Source organism: Neofelis nebulosa, chromosome 12 (assembly GCF_028018385.1).
Source record: "Neofelis nebulosa isolate mNeoNeb1 chromosome 12, mNeoNeb1.pri, whole genome shotgun sequence".
Classification (NCBI taxonomy): domain Eukaryota; kingdom Metazoa; phylum Chordata; class Mammalia; order Carnivora; family Felidae; genus Neofelis; species Neofelis nebulosa.
In genome coordinates, this window is record NC_080793.1 from 51,006,460 (window position 1) to 51,027,517 (window position 21,058).

Sequence of the window (21,058 nt, forward strand, 5' to 3'; positions counted from 1 at the left end):
ATTTTCAGCAGAATTGAGTTGGGGAAGGGGAATGTTGGCCTGAGAAAAGATGGGTGGTGCTAAGAATGGCAACTGGCAGGTGGGTGATCAAAGGCCCACTTATACCCCAAGACAAGTGGGTAATTCCCTACCACCGTACAGTAGGTGGCTTTTTGATCGTCAACTTGGCATCTTCTGACATACTTCTCTTGGGAAAAAATCTAGTAGTCACCACCTCCACCCCCTTTCATTCTTCAGAATGCTGCTTTTTATGTCTGAGCAGTGCTTTAAAATCATTTTTAATTGGTTGTGCATTTTACAACTTGCACAGGAAACTGAGGCACGGACTTTCCCATGAAGTGAAATGCTCCAGTCTAATCTAACACCACATTTCAGTACGGAACCTCGAGTGTAATCGTGATAATGGTGAACTTTGGTTTCATTAGATAAAGACTGAATTTCAGCCCTGCAATTTTTATGTAGCCAATTAAGTACATGGATTCCTTCATTGTTCTCTGTCTCTCTCTCTCTCTCTTTAAGGCAACTCTACACCCAACTTGGGGCTTGAACTCACAACTCCGAGATCAAGAGTTGTGAGCTCCACTGACTGAGCCAGCCAGGCATCCCTTAATTGTTCTCATTTTTAAGATTTAAAAACCCCTTCAGCAAAAGGCTCTCACTTGCCTCTCATGGGGTTGTTACCAGAAAAAGAGAAACCCAGTTACATCCTAAATATCTCCTGCTACCTCAACGATAGATCTGAAACAATGGTGGGCTACAATAGGAATAGAATCATGGAAAAAATGGCAAAGCTAACTTAGCACAGAACACTTACAATCAATTCATTTTATATGTCACCAGAACAACTAGACATTTATTTAATAAACCGTTATCAAATACTTGGCCTTTTAATTTTCCAGCTGATTTATAGTTAATAAATATATTTGGATACTATGTATCCTTTGTGTCGGGCAATATCCTGCGCCCTTTATGTATCACCTTAAGCTTTCTTCTGGCTTTCTGCTTGGATTCCCCTCCTCCAACCTGCTTTTTCCCATCTTACCCCTCATATTTTGCCTCTGACTCCTATACCTTTCCCCTGCCATTTACTCTGCTCCCTTTATTTATTTTTCTCTCTGTATCACCACTTTGTCCTTGGAAAACTTTTTCTATTTTTCCTCTTTGCCTGCTTTCTGTGTTTACTGATCAATGGGAAGAAAATTCAGAGGAAAGTTACAAACAGGTTTTCTTAAAATATTTTTAATACCTTTTTTTTTTTTTTAGAGAAAGAGTGTGAGTGTGCTAGTGGGGGAGAGGGGCAGAGAGAGAGAGAATCCTAAGCAGGCTCCATGCTCAGCCCAGAGCCAGATGAGGGGTTTGATCCCACAACCCTGGGATCATGACCTGAGCAGAAATCGAGAGTCTGCTGCTTAACCGACTGAGCCACCAAGGCACCCTTTAAAATACCTTAAGTCTACTTTATTCATTTTTCTTTTGTGGTCATTGCTTTCTGTGTCCTAAGAAACCTCTGCCTAATCTCAAGTCATGCTTATGTTTCCCTCTAAGAGCTTTATGGGTTTAGTTATTACGTTTAGGTTTGTGATCAGAATCTTTTTTGTGTAGGGGCCCCTGGGTGGTTCAGTCAGGTAAGTGTCCGACTTCGGCTTAGGTCATGAATTCGTGGTTCATGAGTTTGAACCCTGCATCTGGTTCTGTGCTGACAGTTTGGAGCCTGCTTCAGATTCTGTGCCTCCCTTTCTCTCTCTGCCTCTCCCCCTGCTTGTAGTCTCTCTCTCTCAAAAATAAATGTTAAAAAAATGTTTTAAAAAGAATATTTTTGTGTGTGTGTTGTGAACTAAGGGTTGGGATTCATTTTTCCACATGAAGATTTAGTTATTTCAGCATAATTTGTTGAAATTATGATGAGTGAGAGGAAATTGGTGCCTTTTTTGAAAATCAGAAAGCCATATAAGGATGGGTGGTTTGCATTTTAAAATTATCTTTTTGTTATTAATTTTTCAGTTTATTGTCTTGTGATCTGAGGATCTAGGATCTTTTATTTTTGGATACCTTCTTTTTGGGTTACTACATTGTCAGTTTTATTAAATGATCCTGTGTGCTTTTCAAAGTATGCTTTCTCTCTAATTGTTGGTTTCATAGCTCTCTCTCTCAGTCCTTTGAGAAAGTGTTTTTGTGTTGTACAAGTTTCATACTCTTTAAAAATGTTTTTTTTTTTTGGTCCGAGGTCTCATTTTTTGAAATATGTTATAATTTCCTAGCTTGTCATGCTTGTGGGATGACAAGGAGGCCAGTGTGTGACTCAAACACAATAAGGGGGAGACGAGTAGGAGTTGAGATCAAAGGTAGCCAGATGATGTCTCAAAGGCTTTGGATTTTACTATGAGTGAGTTGAGCCATCTTTAAGGGCTGTGGGCAGAGGATTACACTGATGCTGTGCTGGGAATAGAATAGGATGTGAGGGGTGGGATTCTGTAAGAGACCATTGTAGAAGGTCAGGCCATATATATATAACCTATGCCAGACATAGTACCATTAACATAAATGTAAATTTAATCTTTTAATGTACATTTACATTTGATCATCTAATCTCTACACAAACCTAGGTGATAGGTCCTATTGTTATCTCCAGGTGTAGCCCCTTACTTCTTCTTTAAAAACTGTTGTTTTATGGGGGCCTGGATGGCTCAGTCGGTTAAGCATACCACTCTTGATTTTGGCTCCGGTCATGATCTCAGGGTTCGTGAGTTCAAGCCTCATGTCAGGCTCTGCTTGGGCTCTGAGCTGACAATGCGGAGCCTGCTAGGAATTCTCTCTCTCTGCCCCTTCTGCATTCTCTCTCTCTCTCTCTCTCTCTCTCTCTCAAAATAAATAAATAAACTTAAAAAATAGTTTACTTTCAATCTTTTTTTCTCAGCTACCCACTTCCCCTCCCATTGGCAATCAGTCTTATTAGTTTCTTGAATATTCTTCCAGAGATATTCTATTTCTTAAATAAGCGGGTATAAAATGGAGAATGCTTTCCTCCTTTTTGTGTTTTTCACAAAGGGTAACATGCTTGACACACTACTTTGTAACTTGTTTTTCCACTTGGATAACTTTCTCTGGGGTCATACCATAATTTATTTAATTGATCCCCCATTGGTAGGCACTTCGTATATTTCCAGTCACCTGTTATTATCAACCCGTTCTGCAGTGAATCACCTTGCATATACAGTATACCATTTGCAAAGGTGAAAGCCAATAGTAAAACCTACATGGATGCAACCTTAAAGCTACTTACCTCCCACACCGCACTGCCTCCCCGTATGTTGTTGACTGCTTCATGAGGGTGATTCTTCTGAACTCCTCTCAATTTTATGAGAATAGTTTGTCTTTACCCTGTGACCCTTGGCTCCCGGCTCCAGGTGTAATCACTTCTGAACACCTCTTAAGTTCATAAACACTCAATCCCTCAGGGGATCTGGGACCCTCATCCACACTCCTATGACCCTGATGACAGAGTCTAGGAAAGGGAAATCATAAACTCAGAGCACTTGGGAAAGATTTTCTTTGCCTATTGGTTTAAGGCAAATGTACTTCAGGAGATAACCCGGGGGATGAAAGTGTCCAGGGGAAGTGGAAAACTTTTTTCAAGTGAGACGATGATGTGATTCCTGACAAGATAGATTGCACACCAGTATCTTGAGCAATATATCACCACATCATCGTGACATTTAACATTCATCCTTTTTCTCTTGCACAACTTTTGATCGTGCGCGGGACTAACTTTGTTTTAGATCTGAGTCACGTCCTGTTAAGTTTGACATCCACCTTGTGGTGCTAAAAGGTTAACGGGTCAGATAACTTAGCAACTCTATCTAGCTCTGAACTTTGGTCTAGTTTGTGTTGCAATGACACGTACTCCTTTCTGAACTTTCATCTAGATACCTGTTTCCCTGAAATTACTGAGAGTACTGTACCTGGGCCTAATAATTCTTTTTAATACTGTATATTGATACTTGAGACATCTAGACATTTCATAAATGTTATCAGCACATGCATTTGAAGTTAAAACCAGTCTTCCAATCTCAGCCAGAGAAAACAGCACTTGCAAAAAAAAAAAAAGTCAGCACTTGCTTATCTTTTTCATTCTGCGGTGATAGTGATAAATAATATTTATTGAGCCCTCACTATATGCTAGGTATTGTTGGAAGCCCTTTAGGTAGTACTCACAAGAGGTGGGTTCTATTACATTCTCTTCCTGTTCTAAGCAAGGAAACTGAAACACGCAGAGGTTAAGTATTTCCTGCAGGCTACACCAGATGGCTATCGGCAAGGAAACATTTGGAAGCCTTGCAGTCCAGCTTTGGAGCCCATACTGTTAACCACTCGGACATGGACTTGTTAGGACCCAAAGCCCCCTATCTGCCTTACTGCTACTGCCGTTTCTTATCTGTTCTTCCTGTTTTTCTCTCCTACCCGTCACCACCTCTGCTCTCTACCGTCTTAGCCAAATGGTGACGAAGCGGAGTTGAGCAACCGGGAACCCAATCTAGTGATGGGCCAGAAAGTCACGATTCTCTGACTGGGAAATGGTTCTATTACCAATGGCTCTGCGCTAGTTGAGAACGCTCCAGTGGGCGCCATAGTCCTGTGTAGAGGCCAAAAACACTGGTAAGGAAAGTCAAACTATGTTGTGGGACAAGTTTGTATTCTAGGAAGGATCTCAGAATTACCCATGACATTCAGCGTGAGGAAGGTATAGACAAGTTTTAGACTGAAGAACACTTGCTTTCCCACCTCTGGCTTCCTAGAGATTTCAAACTTCTTCAAGGTTTCCATGAAAGCAGACAAAACTAGCTCTTCTTTCAAAATAGCTGTCCTTCCTGAATTTTTTTTTTTTTTTGAGAGAGAGAGAGGGCACAAGTGAGTGAGGGGCAGAGAGAGAGAAAGAGAGAGAGAGAGAGAAATAATCCCAGGAGGGGCAGAGAGAGAGAAAGGGAGAGAGAGAGAGAGAGAGAGAGAGAAGCAGGGCTCACCCCAAGCAGGGCTCGAGTTCACCCAATGTGGGGCTCGGGGTCTCCCGATGCTGGGCATGATCTCACCTGATGTAGGGCTCGTGTTCACCTGAAGCAGGGCTCACGCTCACCCGATGTGGGATTCGAACTCACAAACCGTGAGATCATGACCTAAGCCAAAGTCAGGCGCTTAACGACTGAGTCATCCAGACACCCCTTTCTAAATATTTCTTGAATCCTCTGGTGATCTTGCTGCAATCTATCCTTCACACTGCTCCCAGAAACCATATAATCTCCTTCAAGGACTCCCCAGCATCACTGTACGAATAAAGGTTAAACTATTGAGCTCATTGCACCAAGCCTTGATCTGCTTCCGGCCTCTTTGTCTGCCACCGCCTCCACCAAATGTGTCATTTCACTCCCTTCCACAAGTGCAGTGGCTCACCTCTGTTCTAGATCAGCCCCTTAGTATGCTTTCCAAGGATCTCACAGATCTACCTTTCTGTCCTCATCTCCTTCCATCCTCCAGTGTACCCTCTGTCCCAGCCTCACTACACTAAGCTTTCCCCACATATATCCTGCATTTTGCCAATATGGTTCCCTTCCTTGTTCTTCACTCATTCTTGAAGACCCTGCTTCAACACCACCTCCTTCTGAGAGCTTCCTGGTGCCTAGTGGCACCACAACCCCAGTTTGAATGAGCTTCAGCTTCAGCTCTGTTCTCAGGGCATGATTCTCTATTTAGATTACCTTTTATCTTCAATGTAGTGGATTTAATTGTTAACAATCTTTTCTCCTCCAATAGATTCCAGGCTCCTTGAGAATGGTGAAGGACACCATTTCATTTCTGCATCCTTCTGCAAGTTCTACTAAAGTAGCTGGTACATTGATCATGTTCATTGGAAATTCCCTGAAGAGTCTATTTCTTACAAGTAAAAGAAATGCCAGGCAACATTTGCTAAGTCATTTGTTTTGAGGTAAATCAAAGTAACAGATGATACAACTCCCTTAATTTTCATAATGAAGGTGTATCTTTCAGGTGTGGCTGAAAGATTCTAGAGTGGCACCGTCCGGTATGGTGGCTATTCAAGTTTAAATTATTTAAAGATAAATAAAATGTGGAGTGCCTGGTTGGCTCAGTTGGTTAAGCATCCGACTTTGACTCAGGTCGTGATCTTGCGGGTTTGTGGGTTCGAGCCCCGCACCTGGCTCTGTGCTGACAGCTCAGAGCCTGGAGCCTGCTTTGGATTTTGTGTCTCCCTCTCCCTCTCCCTCTCTGCCCCTCCCCCACTCACACTCTACCTCTGTCTCCAAAATAAATAAACATTAAAAAAATTAAAAATAAATAAGATGTAAACTTCACTTCCTTAGTCATATTATTCACATTTTAAGTGCTCAATAGACTCATGTGGTTAGTGGCTAGTATATGGTTAGCACAGGTATAGAATATTTCCATCCATCGCTTGCAGGAAACTCTATTAGATAGCATTGATCTAGAAAGATAATTGGTACAGATCAGTGGAGTTCAAATAAAGTACATATACCATTAAAAAATTATTCTTACAAGGACTTTAGGATTAACACCGATACTACCATCTTGGAAAATATTTGTTAACTCTTTCCCTTTGGAATATTCAACACTTGGTCAGTGACTCAGGGTTACAGAAGAGAAATAAGGAGAAAAATAGAAGCCGTTGGTAAAACATATGTGTTAGAAAATTGCTTTGAGGAAAATCTCAGCAATCAGAATCTTCTGCCTTAAAAGCAACTAACGATCATTAAAGGCAGATCTCCATGGGCCTTTTCCAAGATATATAGAGTTTTTATAAAAAGGTATACAGAGTAAACTAAATATCTACTTTCATCTTAAAAATCTGGTCCCAGCAAAAGGCCAACAAGTTTCAGTTCATCATCCTGACCCTTCAAAAAAGAAATCTTTCAATCAAGAGATAATGAAAGTTGGTAAAAGCAATTTCAGAGGTGTGCTCAGGTAAATTTTTTTCTTATAAACCAGTAATACTGGAAACCCTGGACTTCCCATTTGCTCTGAGCTCCTTCTATCTGTCATGTACAGGCCCTGAAGGAGAAAAGAAAGAGGTTGGGGGCGCCTGGGTGGCTCAGTTGGTTAAGTGCCTGACTTCGGCTCAGGTCATGATCTCACTATTCGAGCCCTGGGTTGGGCTCTGTGCTGACAGCTCAGGACTTGGAATGCTTCAGATTCTGTGTCTCCCTCTCTCTGCACCTCCCCCACTCACACTCTGTCTCTCTCAAAAATAAATAAACATTTAAAAAAATTAAAAAAAAAAAGTAAGAGGTTGTCTGCAGACAAGGCGCGTAAAGACTGGGATTGTAAAAATGTGTTCATGCATTTGAATTGTCTGGTAATCTTCCTGATGTGTATGTCAAAATAAAAAGTAGCATATGCCTTTAAATGAGGCAAGGAATGGACCATATTCTACAGATGTCTGATAAACACAGCATTATGTACATTTCATCTTAGAGAGGAATTTACGTTTGAAGACTAAATATTAATCCCCTCAAAACACTGCCGTGAAGAAGGTACAGAGAAAGGTGTATAGAGGCATTTTATACAATGGAAACAAGAGTATATATATCCTGTATCATTTGTCCTCGATTCTTAAAATGCACACTTTTCAAGGCATTTGGAAGAGAGAGGAAGAGTTCGATTTTTCATCAAAAACGTTAGAAAGGTCAATGGGTCAAGATTTACTGGTGCCAGTGAGAGCTGGCACTTTCCCCAGTGACTTCTTCTGACTCTTTTGGCCAGTTCCCTAAAACTGGGTGTTCTTTAAGGTTTTCTCCTTAAAACCCTCCTTTCGTTTCTCTCTGGACTCTTTCTTGACCCTTCACCAAATTGCACAACTCCTAACTCCAATTACTTCCTCCAAGGTAATGACTCCTAAATCAACCTTCCCTACCCCGAGCTCTCTGTGCATGGAGGGATAATGAGTGCAGGCTGACATAGCTGGTTTGGGGACCAAATTTTGAGTAGCAAGTCTCTAGATAAGGGCTTGACAAACCTTTTCTGCACATGGCCAAATAACCTCTGTCTCCATTACTCAACTCTGTCATTATAGCATGAAAGCAGCTGTAGACAATATATAATCAAATGGGCATAGTTGTCTTCCAATAGAGTTTTATTTTCAGAAACAAGAGGCAGGCAGGATTTGGTTATAGTTTGCTGATTTCTGTTGATCACTGATTTTCAAAAAAGAAGCCCCTGCAGAATCCGCTCAGAGATAAAGAATGACAGGGAATGAACAATTTAACTTTAATCCATTTTGTTGACACAGCTGAGCAAGATCTCATTTGCAGAAAGGGTTTCATGGCCAAAAGTTTGAAAGCCACTCATCTACATGTTCTCGGAGGTTCATTCTAGGTATATATCGGTCACCTCCCTCAGCTGGTCACTGTCTGCTTCTGCTTTGATCCATTTTCTGTGCCAAAGTGGTAACATAATTGTCCACTTCTGACCATATCACTTCTCAAACTTCAGTGATTCCCGTGAGCCATTCCCAACCTACCTCCTTAATCTCCTTCTACTGGCCTCTAACATACTTTATGGTTTAGCCACACAGGACTCTAGCCTGCCACTCTGCAAAGACGTTTTCTCTTCTCTCTTTCCACATGTTCTCCCCTTTCCTGTCACCCCTTTTCCCTCCCAACCTGCCTTTCCACTTGGCGATCCTCAAATGCTACTTGCTCTGTGGAGTCTTCTAGAATTTCACCCACCAGAAACAGTCTCCTCCATGCTTCTAGGTGCTTCCCTCAGTGGGCTTTTATGTGTCCAGGTCCCAGCTCCCCTACTGGATTAATGTTCCTTAAGGGCAGGGATCACATTTTATGGGATCTTTCTACCCAGCATGGGTACCATATGCCTAGCAGTCACTGGAGTTCCTTATCTGGATTGAAACAGGGCGTGCCCTGGCACAGTGCATCCCACCTGCCCTAGGACTTCTTCACCTGCCTGTCATGTTCTCACTTCTCCCTCCTCTGCCGCCCATAGAGGACCACAGTTACAAGGCACAGGTGTTTCCCGCTATTCCCAGATAATAAGAATAGCTGCTTGATGCTTAGGAGCTGAGAGAACAAGTTCCAGGTAAGCTAACAGTGAAAGGGACGTGAGAAAGGGGTGGAGAGGGAGAGACAAATCCAGAAACCTTAGGTGACAGGCAAACAAGGCCTCTGACCCAGATGGGCAAGGTCTAGGAAGGGGCAATTGCCAGGGCTTTGAGAGCCAGAGTCATGCAGGGAAAAGAGAGCAGCAGGGCTCTGAAAGGGATACATCTATGCTGCACATTTACAGCTGTTTAACTTTGTATTTCTAACCCTCTGAGCCTTATGTGCACATGAAGAATAAAAATATCTTTTTAAGGGGCGCCTGGGTGGCTCAGTCAGTTAAACGTCCGACTTCGGCTTGGGTCATGATCTCGCGGTTCGTGGGTTCGAGCCCCGTGTTGGGCTTTGTGCTGACAGCTCCGAGCCTGGAGCCTGCTTCAGATTCTGTGTCTCCCTCTCCCTCTGCCCCTCCCCTGCTCACGCTCTGACTCTCTTTGTCTTTCAATAATAAATAAATGTTAAAAAAAATTTTTTTTTATATCTTTTTAAATGTTCTGAGGATTAGGAAAATAATGTGTCTGTTGCAGAATAGGGGCTCAATAAGTGGTACTGGAGATTGTGAAGAAGGGGAGTGAAGAGGCAAAGGAGATTTTTAAAAAAGAGGAAATGGGGGGCGGCTTAGGTGGCACAGTCGGTTGAGTGTCTGACTTTATTTTGGCTCAGGTCATGATTTCACTATTGGTGAGACAGAGCCCTCGCTGAGCTCCTCAAGCTAAGTGTAGAAGCTCCGTGGGATTCTCTTTCCCTCTCTCTCTTTGTTCCTCCCCAGCTCGTATACACGCACACTTGCACACGCCAGCTCTCTCTTTCCCAAAATAAATAAAACAAAAGAGGAAATGTATTTCTTTTTTTTATGTTTATTTATTTTTTCAGAGAGAGAGAGAGCAGGAGTGGGGGAGGGTCACAGAGAGGGGTAGACACAGAATCTGAAGCAGGCTCCAGGCTCCGAGCTGTCAGCACAGAGCCCCATGTGGGGCTCAAACTCAAAAACCGTGAGATCATGACCTGAGCCGAAGTGGGACGCCCAACCCACTGAGCCACCCAGGCGCCCCGAGGAAATGTATTTCTTAAGATAAATGCTATTAATTGATTTTCATCTTCACCTGGGATTTATCTAGCAAATTACTTTGGTCTCCTTTCTAACTCTGGTTGAAGGGAGAAGGTAGGGGTCTAGCATATGGATAGGAATCACCTGGGCACCATTAACATGCAGGTTTTCACCCACTGGGTCTGGATGGGTCTGAGATCGGACTTTAATGATGTAATACAGCTGATCCATGCATGAACCACAGTCTAAGTAGCAAGGTGGTGGTCCACGTAAGCTGTTGATGTAAAGGAAGATGGATGGGCACGCTGGCCTGACTGGTTTCCTTTTCTCGCATGTCGAAAAGCTCCTGTTCTTCATTCTTCAAAAGAATGGAGCCTTGAACCAAGGGAGGTTAAAGTCGGGAAGCATAGCACCACGTGCTACCAAAGGGCAGGGAAATTACGAGGGAAAAAGAGAACTTTTGTTCTCTGGGGCTTATCTGCAGACCACATTCAGACACAAGGGAACTTAGATCTCTTTGGACTTTGCTTGAAATGCTGGACTAGAAAAGGAGTCAGTGAGAGGCAAGATGGCATCTGAGGGCTTTGCAACAAACCATTAATACCTTCCCCCCCTAGCAAAGTCGTGTGATGAGATGAAGAAAGTACTAACACACACTGTCAACAGACTTCTAGTAAATTACCTAGACCATCTGGATGGTTTCCCCACAACATACTGGAAACAATAACTAAAGCAAAGACAGCAAATTATTAAGTGGTGGGTGTGTACGTGTTCACCGAACAGTTCTTTCAGCTTCCCTGCATATTTGAAAGTATTTATAATAAAACTTTGAAAAAATTATGTTTCCTACCTCTCTCGTGGTTTCCATAAGGTAGAAATGAGATAAATACAGTAGATATATCCAAATAATGTTAGCTTAGTCTGAACAGTGGGTACCCTCTGAGGGACTTTCTCTTAGCCGTTTTAGAAATTATAAGCGTAGGGGCAGCTGGGTGGCTGATTTGGTCAAGCATTCGACCCTTTCAGCTCAGGTCACGATCTCACAGTTTGTGGGATCGAGCCTTGCATCGTGGTCCATGCTGACAGCATGGAGCCTGCTTGGGATTCTCTCTCCCTCTCTCTCTGTCTCTCCCCTGCTTGAATGCGTGTGTGTGCGTGCACTCTCTCTCAAAATAAATAAATAAATATACATAAAATATATGAGGGGATACACAAGAAAATAGTAACATAAGGTCACCTTATGGTTTGGCAGAGAATGTCATAAATCCACAAATGCTAGTCTAAGGAGGAAGCTGTTTAAGTCTATCAAAATGGTGTCACTAGAAGAATGGGGACATTGTAAGCCGTGTGCATGACACCATATAATATGGGGTAGGGGAGGAGGTACAGGAGTCAGCAGGCTCTTACTTCTAGGCTCTTCCTGGAACTGGCTGGCAGCAATCTGGCAGGCCTTTGACATGAGTTCCAAGGACTCCATTGGGAGTTCCTTCTGAATGGACAGAATGTTTTGTCAGAATAATCAGGGCTTTCTTCCTAAAGTGCACTTGGCCAGGAAAGAAAGCAAGAACCTTTAGGGGGGCCAATGTTCTGGGAGTAGTTGGCCCTGAAGGGATGCATAGAAGAAGGGGTACAATAAATAAACATTAAAATAAATTTAAAAAGGCAGGGTGGGGGCGGCTGGGTGGTTGAGTCGGTTGAGCGTCTGACTTCAGCTCAGGTCATGATCTCACAGTTCGTGGGTTTGAGCCCCATGTCAGATCTGCACTGACAGCTCAGAGCCTGGAGCCTTCTTCAAATTCTGTGTCTCCGTCTCTCTCTGCCCCCTCCCCCACTCGGATTCTGTCTCTCAAAAATAAATAAACATTAAAAAAAATCAAAAACAAAAAAGAAGAAGGGCTACATTGTAAGGATGGTAGAGGGGATTTTGAGCAACTTCGATAAGCAGTCTTGTGGAAGCAACCCTCATAGGCAGCCGACCTGAGCATTATAATGCTTACCTCCTGCTCTTATACCCCTAGAGATAGGAAGTGTGGCTGGAGAACAGGAGAATGCCAAAGCTAGAAAGGCCAGGGGCAAGTGAGAGCTTGAGCAGCAGGACTTGATTTGGTGAAGAAATCACAAGGAACCACAGGAACAATAATACCTCGCCTCTTTACAACAGTCAGAATCTTCAGACATTAACTGTATTTGGGACTCTTCAAGCGTAGGGGTCGTGAATTCCCCATTTATTGCACTGGTTGCAAGTTGGGGCCTCCTTGAATACAATGTATTGTTCTTTTGGGCATCATGGAAGACTGTGATCTTGGCCCCCCTGGGCAATATGCACCGTGTTAAATGATTTGCATACCCAAGAGCACAGAAGTTCCTCACCTCATCTCCAACATGCTCCGTCCACATGTTTTGAGAACTCTATGTAACAGTTTAGTTTTAACACACATCTTTGACTAAGCATGAGGCCTGTGGTTGCCAACAGGCAATACTAGATTAGACTCCTATGGCCATTAGCCATTTTATGAGAGGCCTGGGAAATCAATTACAAACAAGAAGTGGAGGATGAGGGCTATGGGTGATGGTGGTGGTGGTTGCTGGGGGGGTATGGGCAAGGACCCGAAAGGAAACTGTTCATTCTGATGGGGGGGGGGGGGGGAGTGGTGGCGGGAGATAGTGCCTGCAGACCCAAGAGGAGTCACAGCAAAAGGAAGCCTGGGGGTTTCCACTTTTCCCAAGATTTATATGTCTAATTTCCTATGTATTCAGAGGATTGGTGAGGAGTTGCCAGGTCTTCTCAGGGACTCCACAGCTGCTTGACGATCGTATTACGGATTCTCAAAGGTGGGCCAGACTTCAAAAGAAAGTTTTTGTGACTCTAATGATGGAAATATGAGTTACCCATGCTGCTTTCTGTGTATTAATTAACCTCATATTCTGCAATAATCATTGCTATGATCACTTATTCCAGGAATGCTTTTTTCAATTCTTTTGGCTTTTCTACATGGACTATCATGTCATCTGTGAACAAAAACCGTTCATTCCTTCCTTTCCAAACTGTACCTTTTATTGCCTTTTCTTGTCTTACTGTATTAGTTAGGATTTTCAGTACAATGTTAAAAGGGAATGGTGAGAAGGGACATCCTTCCCCTGTACCCGATCATTATGGGAAAGCTTCAAGTCGCTCACGTTATGATGCTTTTTGTTTTTAAATTTTGTTATGCTTACAAAAGTAGAAATACAGGCTCATTAAACATTTTCATATGTTTCAAGAAATATGTAATATGAGAAGTGGGAGTGTTTTCAATCCCTAACCACTTACCCAAGTTGTCGTTGCCAGTTATTTGGTATGTCTCTCAAGATGGCATACTTTGTGATTTTGAAGCAGATTGTGTATGTCTTAGCACACATCTGTGACCAAGAAAAAAAAATGCGCCACAAACTGAGATTCCTTGGTAGTTTGGGGTATAGGTATCAAGCTGTGTATACATTTGAGTATAAAAGAGACAGAATAAATGTGATAAAATCGCCCCTACTCTTTTTCTGGGAAGTGCTCTCCAGTTCTTGATTTTTATCTTTCATGGGAAATGGTGCTAGAACTAGGTGGCTAGATCATTTATTTAACACGGATATGTTAAAACTGACTTCAGTTACAGAATGCCCTAGCGAGAATTACCTATAAATAAACAAAGTAACTGGTTATGAATTATGACCCACATATGCACTCACCTGTTGGACAGCTGTCCAGAACATGGTGGGCTATGTATGGCTTCTGCCCAAGGATCCTTGAAGTTCTTATGAATACATGAAGGGAAGAAACCATATCTTAGATGTCCCCTGGAGGGGGGACTTAAGGAAAATTCTTAAGGAAGTGATTGGTTAGAAGACCCCATCCTGGAAGTGAAACCTTGTACCTTTGGGGATGTACCACCAGCAATCAGTTCCAGACATTGGTGCCAGCTGGTTGGGGATGTGTGTTGCTTGGAGAAAGCTGGTGCAGAGGCCCAAAAGGGGTCTAGGAATGGGTCCTGTGCTACTGTTGCTACCCCTGCTCAGTGTATGCTCCCACACCCAACTTTTTCAGAATGTTTGATAGAATATGTCTTGGTTCGGGTGGGAGGGAGGGCAGGGTGGGTGATGGGTATTGAGGAGGGCACCTTTTGGGATGAGCACTGGGTGTTGTATGGAAACCAATTTGACAGTAAATTTCATATATTAAAAAATAAATAAATAAATAAATAAAAAATAAATTAAAAAAAATTAAAAAAAAAAAAAAGAATATGTCTTGGTTCATGAAATAGATTTGCAATTTTGAGACTTCCTAAATGGCCATCTCTAAGCAGCTATAGGGATTCCTGGCTCCAGTACATGTGTAAAGTTCAGTTGGGTTTTCTAGAACAGGTAAGCTGTGTCCAATTACTGGCTTTCTGTAATCAAGTTGCTAGATAGAATTTAGCAATCATCAAGGACTCCTGTGGCTAGTTGTTTAGCTTTTGAGCATTAAGTACGATCTAATACAAATCTTCATTAAGGGGCACCTGGGTGGCTCAGTTGTTAAGTATCTGACTCTTGATTTCGGCTCAGGGCATGATCTCACCGTTCATGAGATGAAGCCCTGCCTTGGGCTCTGGGCTCACAGTGCAGGATCCTTTCTCTCATTCTCTCTCTCTCTCTTCCTCTTTCTGCCCCCCCCCCCAAAATAAATAGAATTTAAAAATCATCATTAAAAAAAGCCTTGGGGCACCTGGGTGGCTTAGTTGGTTAAGTGTGCGACTTCGGCTCAGGCCATGATCTCACGTTTCATGAGTTCAAGCCCCGCGTCGGGCTCTGTGTTGACAGCTCAGAGCCTGAAGCCTGCTTCAGATTCTATTTCCCTCTCTCTCTGCCCCTCTCCCACTCACTCTCTGTATCTTTCAAAAATAAATAAACATTAAAAAAATTTTTTTTAAAACTTAAAAAAAAAATTTATTCTATCACGTGTTATATTTTATTTATTGTGATATAGTTCATTTTAAAGAATAGAGATAAACAATATGAAGAAAAATGAACTGTAATCCTTCTACCCAATGATAACTATAATTAATATTTTTGTATATTTCCTTCTAAAATTCCCATACTTTGGGGCACCTGGGTGGCTCAGTCGCTTAAGTGTCTGACTCTTGATTTTGGTTCAGGTCATGACCTCATGGCTCATGGGGTTTGAGCTTCACGTCGGGCTTTGAGCTCACAGCACGGAGCCTGCTTGGGATTCTCCATCTCCCTCTCTCTCTGCCCCTCCCCTGCTCATGCTCTCTCTCTCTGAAAATAAACATTAAAAGTAGATAAATAAAACTTAAAAAGATAAAATTCCCATGCTTTAATAAGCTTTCAATAAATAGATATTTTATAGTTATATGAGAAGTTTTCCTTCCTCCTTTTATTTCAACTTAGGGATAGCTATGATGTTTCTTTTTATTTTTCCCTCCAGAATTGCTATATTGTTTGTATTTTTCAAAAACAGTTGACCATGAATTATTTTTATTCATCCTAATGACAACCTTGGGGGTTTTAAATACCGTATCTGTTTCCTTATCTTCTAGATAAAGACACTGGGAGCAATGGTATTTCTTTATGAAAGTATGAAGATCATTGTGTTAACTACAAGTTCACATGCAAATAAAAAATTGGTTTGCTTTGGTTATTTAAACACACTCTGTTCAAATGGAATTCTTTTTTACATACATTTTTTTAGGAAGGTTTTTTTAAAAAAGAGCTTTAGAACTATAGACTGAAGTCCTTGGGCCTTGGTTAGCACTGCTTTAGTTTGAACCTAAAAAAGGCTATAACATTTCTGTCCTCCAAATCCAAACTGGGTTTGGGGCACCTGAGTGGCTCAGTCGACTGAGGGTACAACTTTGGCTCAGGTCATGATCTCACCATTCCTGAGTTCGAGCCCCATGTCGGGCTCTGTGCTAACAACTCAGAGCCTGGGGCCTGTTTCAGATTCTGTGTCTCCCTTTCTGTCTCTACCCCTCCCTCGCTAGTGCTCTCTCTCTCTCAAAAATAAATAAACATTAAAAGAAATTAAAAAAAAATAAATTTAACTGGGTTCTGTATTCTCTGCCTCAGTGTTTATAAGTCTTTTGTCTCCAAAGAGACTTATTCAACTAAAGAGTCACATTACTCAGACTGGAGTCATGTGGGCCACTGGGTAAACAGCCAACCTGGACACACAACTGTTGAATATTTAATGTTCAGGATATATTTAGTGAAAAAGCAAGCTACCAAATAGTAGTCATAACATAAACCTAGTTTTATGAAAGTATAAGATTAGATAGATACACTTACATAGAAAAAATATGGAAATGCTATAATCTAAAATATCAACAGCGTTTATCACTAGATGATATAGAGTCATGGGTGATTATTATTATTTTATTCATGTTTACATTTAATTTTTTTCTTCAATAGGCATAGATTACATTTTCATATATTATTTTTACAATCAAACACAATTTTATTTTACAGTAAGATCATAGTCTTTATTGATCAAAAATAAAATGATATTTCAAAAAAGGAAATTGTTATTTCCAACACATTCTCCCTCCCAATAACTCTCCTTCAAAAAAAAAAGTTTATTTATTCATTTTGAGAGCAAGACAGAACAGGGTAGGGACAGAGAGAGGGAGAGAGAGAATCCCAAGCCAGTCCACGCTGTGAGCACAGAGGCTGACACAGGGCTTAATCTCACGAATGTGAGATCATGAAGAGCTGAAACTAAGAGTTGGACGCTTAACCGACTGAGCCATCCAGGCACCTCCCAATACCTCTCCTTCTTATCTAAAACTTTAATCTAACTAAGTGCTATATGGTGTCCTCTCAACTCTGAGAGGATGGTTTAAGAAGCAGAAAATTTGCAAGAGTGGAGTGGGAAGGGGAATAAAACACCAGCATGTATTATATGTATGACATTCAATTTAATTCAGCTGTATATTACCTTGGTGCATATGCATTTAATTATTTGCATTTTTAAGATTACATCTTTCAGCCTGTAAAACCAGCCCAAAGCCCCTTTATGTGGAAAGGGGGAGGGGGGGGAAGACCTGTCTTTGAGTCCATATTCCATTACTGTGCTGTTAGTTATATCTAATCAGAGTAAATGGTGGAGGGGAGGTATAGTGGCTAGCTGATCTATTTCTCAGTTTCAGAAGAATGATTTTCCCTTTCTTCTGGAACAGCAGACTGGAGTGGTTTTAGTTTGCTAAAGCCAAACGTGAAAATTTTTATAGCCTTGGAAGAGTGACATTGTTATTGTAGATGCCATTCTCACAAGCATAACTTTGTTACGTGCCTATTTTTTTTTTCATTTCAGTATTCTAACATTTGAAGATTATCTAAGACAGATTGATTTTGCCTTGTTTGTTTTTACAGATCTGTTAAAATGATGTCAGGATTACTCAATCCCAGTATGGTCTTAAATTTTAGAAGATCAACTCTGAAATCTGGATGAATTTCACAGCATTTACAGTAGTGTGCTTCTGCATATCTGCTGAACTTTGGAGATCATGATATATCCCTTTGTCTTCACTTACTGAAGCCTTTTGGATTTTTCTGTAATAAAATACTAAATCGAATGCACAACTTGAATTAATTGGCTGGGATGAAAGGAATGACTCATCCTGGGTTGGCGCAAATTGAACCTGACCTTGGAGTTTTCGTTCTGTAGCTCAGAGAGCAGGGCAATTCCGAAAATGGCACTGGCAGTGGTTCGTAAAGTCATGTTTCCCCTAACTTTCTCAGTTGTTTGTTGAGTCATTAAGGACCGTTAATTTTGGCTCTGTCAGAAGCCAGGAAAAAGCATGTTTGCCAAATCACGTTCCAGAGCTAGGATGTAGAATGACAGGGAACATAACAGCCAAGTCACTCCTGAAATGTTTGGTTCAGTCATCTTTCCAAAATTAACATAGTTAAACAAAACCCCGGAACAGATCACTCCTCTCCTGCCCCTACTTCCTCCTTGCTCTTGACCAATAGGAGGACCCCAGAAGTGGAAGGCTCAGGCATCTTCACAAAAATGAAGCCAGGCCACAATGACAGGTTCCCAAGGGTGGCTGACCACAGCTTTTGCCTCCGACACAATTGCTGAAGCAGCCACCTGAGGAGAAGGCACTTTGCTGAGGATCTGTGCCCGGGGCCCATTTTCATGCACACAGAAGCACAGAGAGACCCCCTGGTTAGATAATCAGTAGCGTTTCTTCCTGCTGCAAAATTCTGTAGTTGTCATTTGGGCTTTGTGGCCCCAAATTCAAATGACCTGATCATAATTCTTAATTCCTGAGAAAAAGCAAAAAAGAAATAAACATGGTTACCACAGGCCCAATGTCCTTTGGTAACTGATCAAGCCTGGGGACTGACACATAGGTAGTGTATGGGAGATGGCGGGTGTGTATGTGCATGTCTGTTGGGGGCAGACTTTCTTAACTTTGTGTAACTGAAAGGGCAGACCTACACCGGTCGACTCCATCTTGTTCTGTGTCCTCCACCTTGAGTGACTATGTCCCCGACATGCCCCCTTTCCAGGAAAATCGCAGGAACCTCAGACCATGCCTCCTCCCCTTGAGTAACCTCCCGCTCACCCGTTCAAACTTCCCGATCAAAACACCCCGGCAACCTGCGTAACAGGACTCCGACCCTTCCCCAGCCAATCGGCCAAGGCCACAGCCATTATCTCACCAACTGCCCCTAGACCCCAATAAAACCTTTGTGCTTTTGAAACTCGCTCTCTCCCTCCGGCATCTCACCGCTGTGTCGGTGCAGGTAGGGGATTGAGCTCAAGCTAGCTCGAATAAAGGCTCTTTGCTTTTGCATCGGACTCGGCTCCCTGGTGGTCTTTGGGGATCATGAATTCTGGGCATAACATAACCTTCTTCCCTATCTACCAAGAACAGTTCCTTTCTGGTCTCCTAAGGAAACGGCCTTCACCTTTGTTTGTTTGTTTCTCTTAGTTACTTGTTCATTCCCTCTTGCTCTTTATTTTTTTAATTTTTATTATTTTTTTATTTTTTAAAGAGAGAGTGTGGGGACGGGGCAGAGGGAGAGGGACAGAGAATCTTAAGCAGGCTCCACCCCCAGTGCAGAGCCCGATGTGGGGCTTGATCTCATGACTGTGAGATCATGACGTGAACTGCAGTCAAGAGGTGGACACTTGACTGACTGAGCCACCCAGATTCCCCATCTTGCTCTTTATTTTAATATTCATTCAACAGACATTTACTGGGACTTTCAGACATTTCTTCTTCAGAGACAGCATGACACAGCTGAAAGAAATTTGACTTTGAAGGTTGCAGACAGGATCTGAGACCCAAACTCCATCACTTCCACACCTGATAAGCTTGGACAAGTGACTTTGAGTCAGAACACAGAATGGGAATAGCACATCCTTCCTACTCCCGTGAGAATGCATTTTGCAAATTGTTTAAAAAGTAGAAAGATTTTTATTAATTTGTAGATGCCCCTAGGGATGGGGACCTAATAAACTTGTCTTTAGCATTTTGGTTTGAATTCACCTATAAAGTGCATTTGACTTTTTTGGTGAGAGTGCAGGCTTGTCAGGATTGGGGTGTGTTGGGAGAGGATACCTCAGTAGAGAGACTCAAAGCAGACAAAGAACATTAAACCACCTTGGGAAAGGGAGATTCTTTAAGGAGAGAAAATGGGCTGAATGAATAGGTGAGGGGCCCTCAGAAAATACTTTGCCCACTTCAATTTTCCTGTGGTCAAGCCCTGATTGCTATGACCTGGATACACAGTGGACTGTGACCTTCAGGTGGAGCTGCTTAGGTTACTCAGGACAAAGGCCACTCATTTTGCAAACTGCTATGCTCTAGGAACCCCCAAATCATAAGTTCTTAGGTTATTAGGCCTTGAGGTTAGGAATTGGTTCTCTTTCTAGCACTGGGGCTAGCCAGTAAGCTTGAATTAGAGTTTTTTGGGTTTCTTTTTAAGTTTAATTATTTATTTTGAGAGCGAGAGAGAAAGGGGGGGGGGGGGTTAGAGAGAGAGCAAGAGTGAGGATCCCAAGTAGGTTCTGTGCTGTCCACACAGAGCCTGATGTGGGGCTCAAGCTCCCAAACCATGAGATCATGACCTGAACTGAAATCAGGAGTGGGATGCTTAACTAACTGAGCTACTGAGGCACTGCAAATTCAAGTTTAAATTAATAAAAACAGTTGACTCTTGAACAGCACAGAGGTTAGAGATGCCGACCTCCTGCATAGTCAAAAATCTGCATATAAATTTTGACTCCACCAAAAAACTATTAATAGCCTACTGTTGAGAAGCCTTACTGATAATATAAAGTCGATTAACATATATTTTGTGTTAAATGTATTATATACTGTATTCATACAATAAATAAGCCAGAGAAAAGAAAATGTTATTAAGGAAATTGTAAGTAAGAGAACATGTATTTATAGTACTGTACTGCACTTATTGAAAAAAATCTGTATATAAGTGGACTCATGCAGTTAAGCCCTTGTTGTTTAAGGGTCAACTGTATATACTAAAAAAGGGCAATTCTTTTTTTTTTATTTTTTTTAAATGTTTATTCATTTTTGAGAGACAGAGAGAGAGTGAGTGGGGAAGGGGCAGAGAGAGAGGGAGACACAGAATCCAAAGCAGGCTCCAGGCACTGAGCTGTCAGCACAGAGCTTGACGCAGGGCTCAAACCCACGGACTGTGAGATCATGACCTGAGTTGAAGTCAGACGCTCAACCAACTGAGCCACCCAGGTGCCTAAATGTCAATTCTTTGTGTCAAAATGATTCAATGAAACAGACCTGCTGTTGTGTTATACTTTTGTACACATTGTGGGAAGGCCATGGAGTCAGGCATCTCGGGTTCTGGT

General features: G+C 42.0%; 1 long non-coding RNA gene across 1 annotated transcript; it reads left to right on the forward strand.

Annotated features, from left to right (window-relative positions):
* Positions 1-5,806: 5,806 nt before the first annotated feature.
* Positions 5,807-17,786, forward strand: LOC131490878 (uncharacterized). The gene is made up of 2 exons (XR_009251244.1): positions 5,807-5,974; positions 17,584-17,786. It is a non-coding gene; the product is annotated as an uncharacterized LOC131490878 (long non-coding RNA).
* Positions 17,787-21,058: the final 3,272 nt, after the last annotated feature.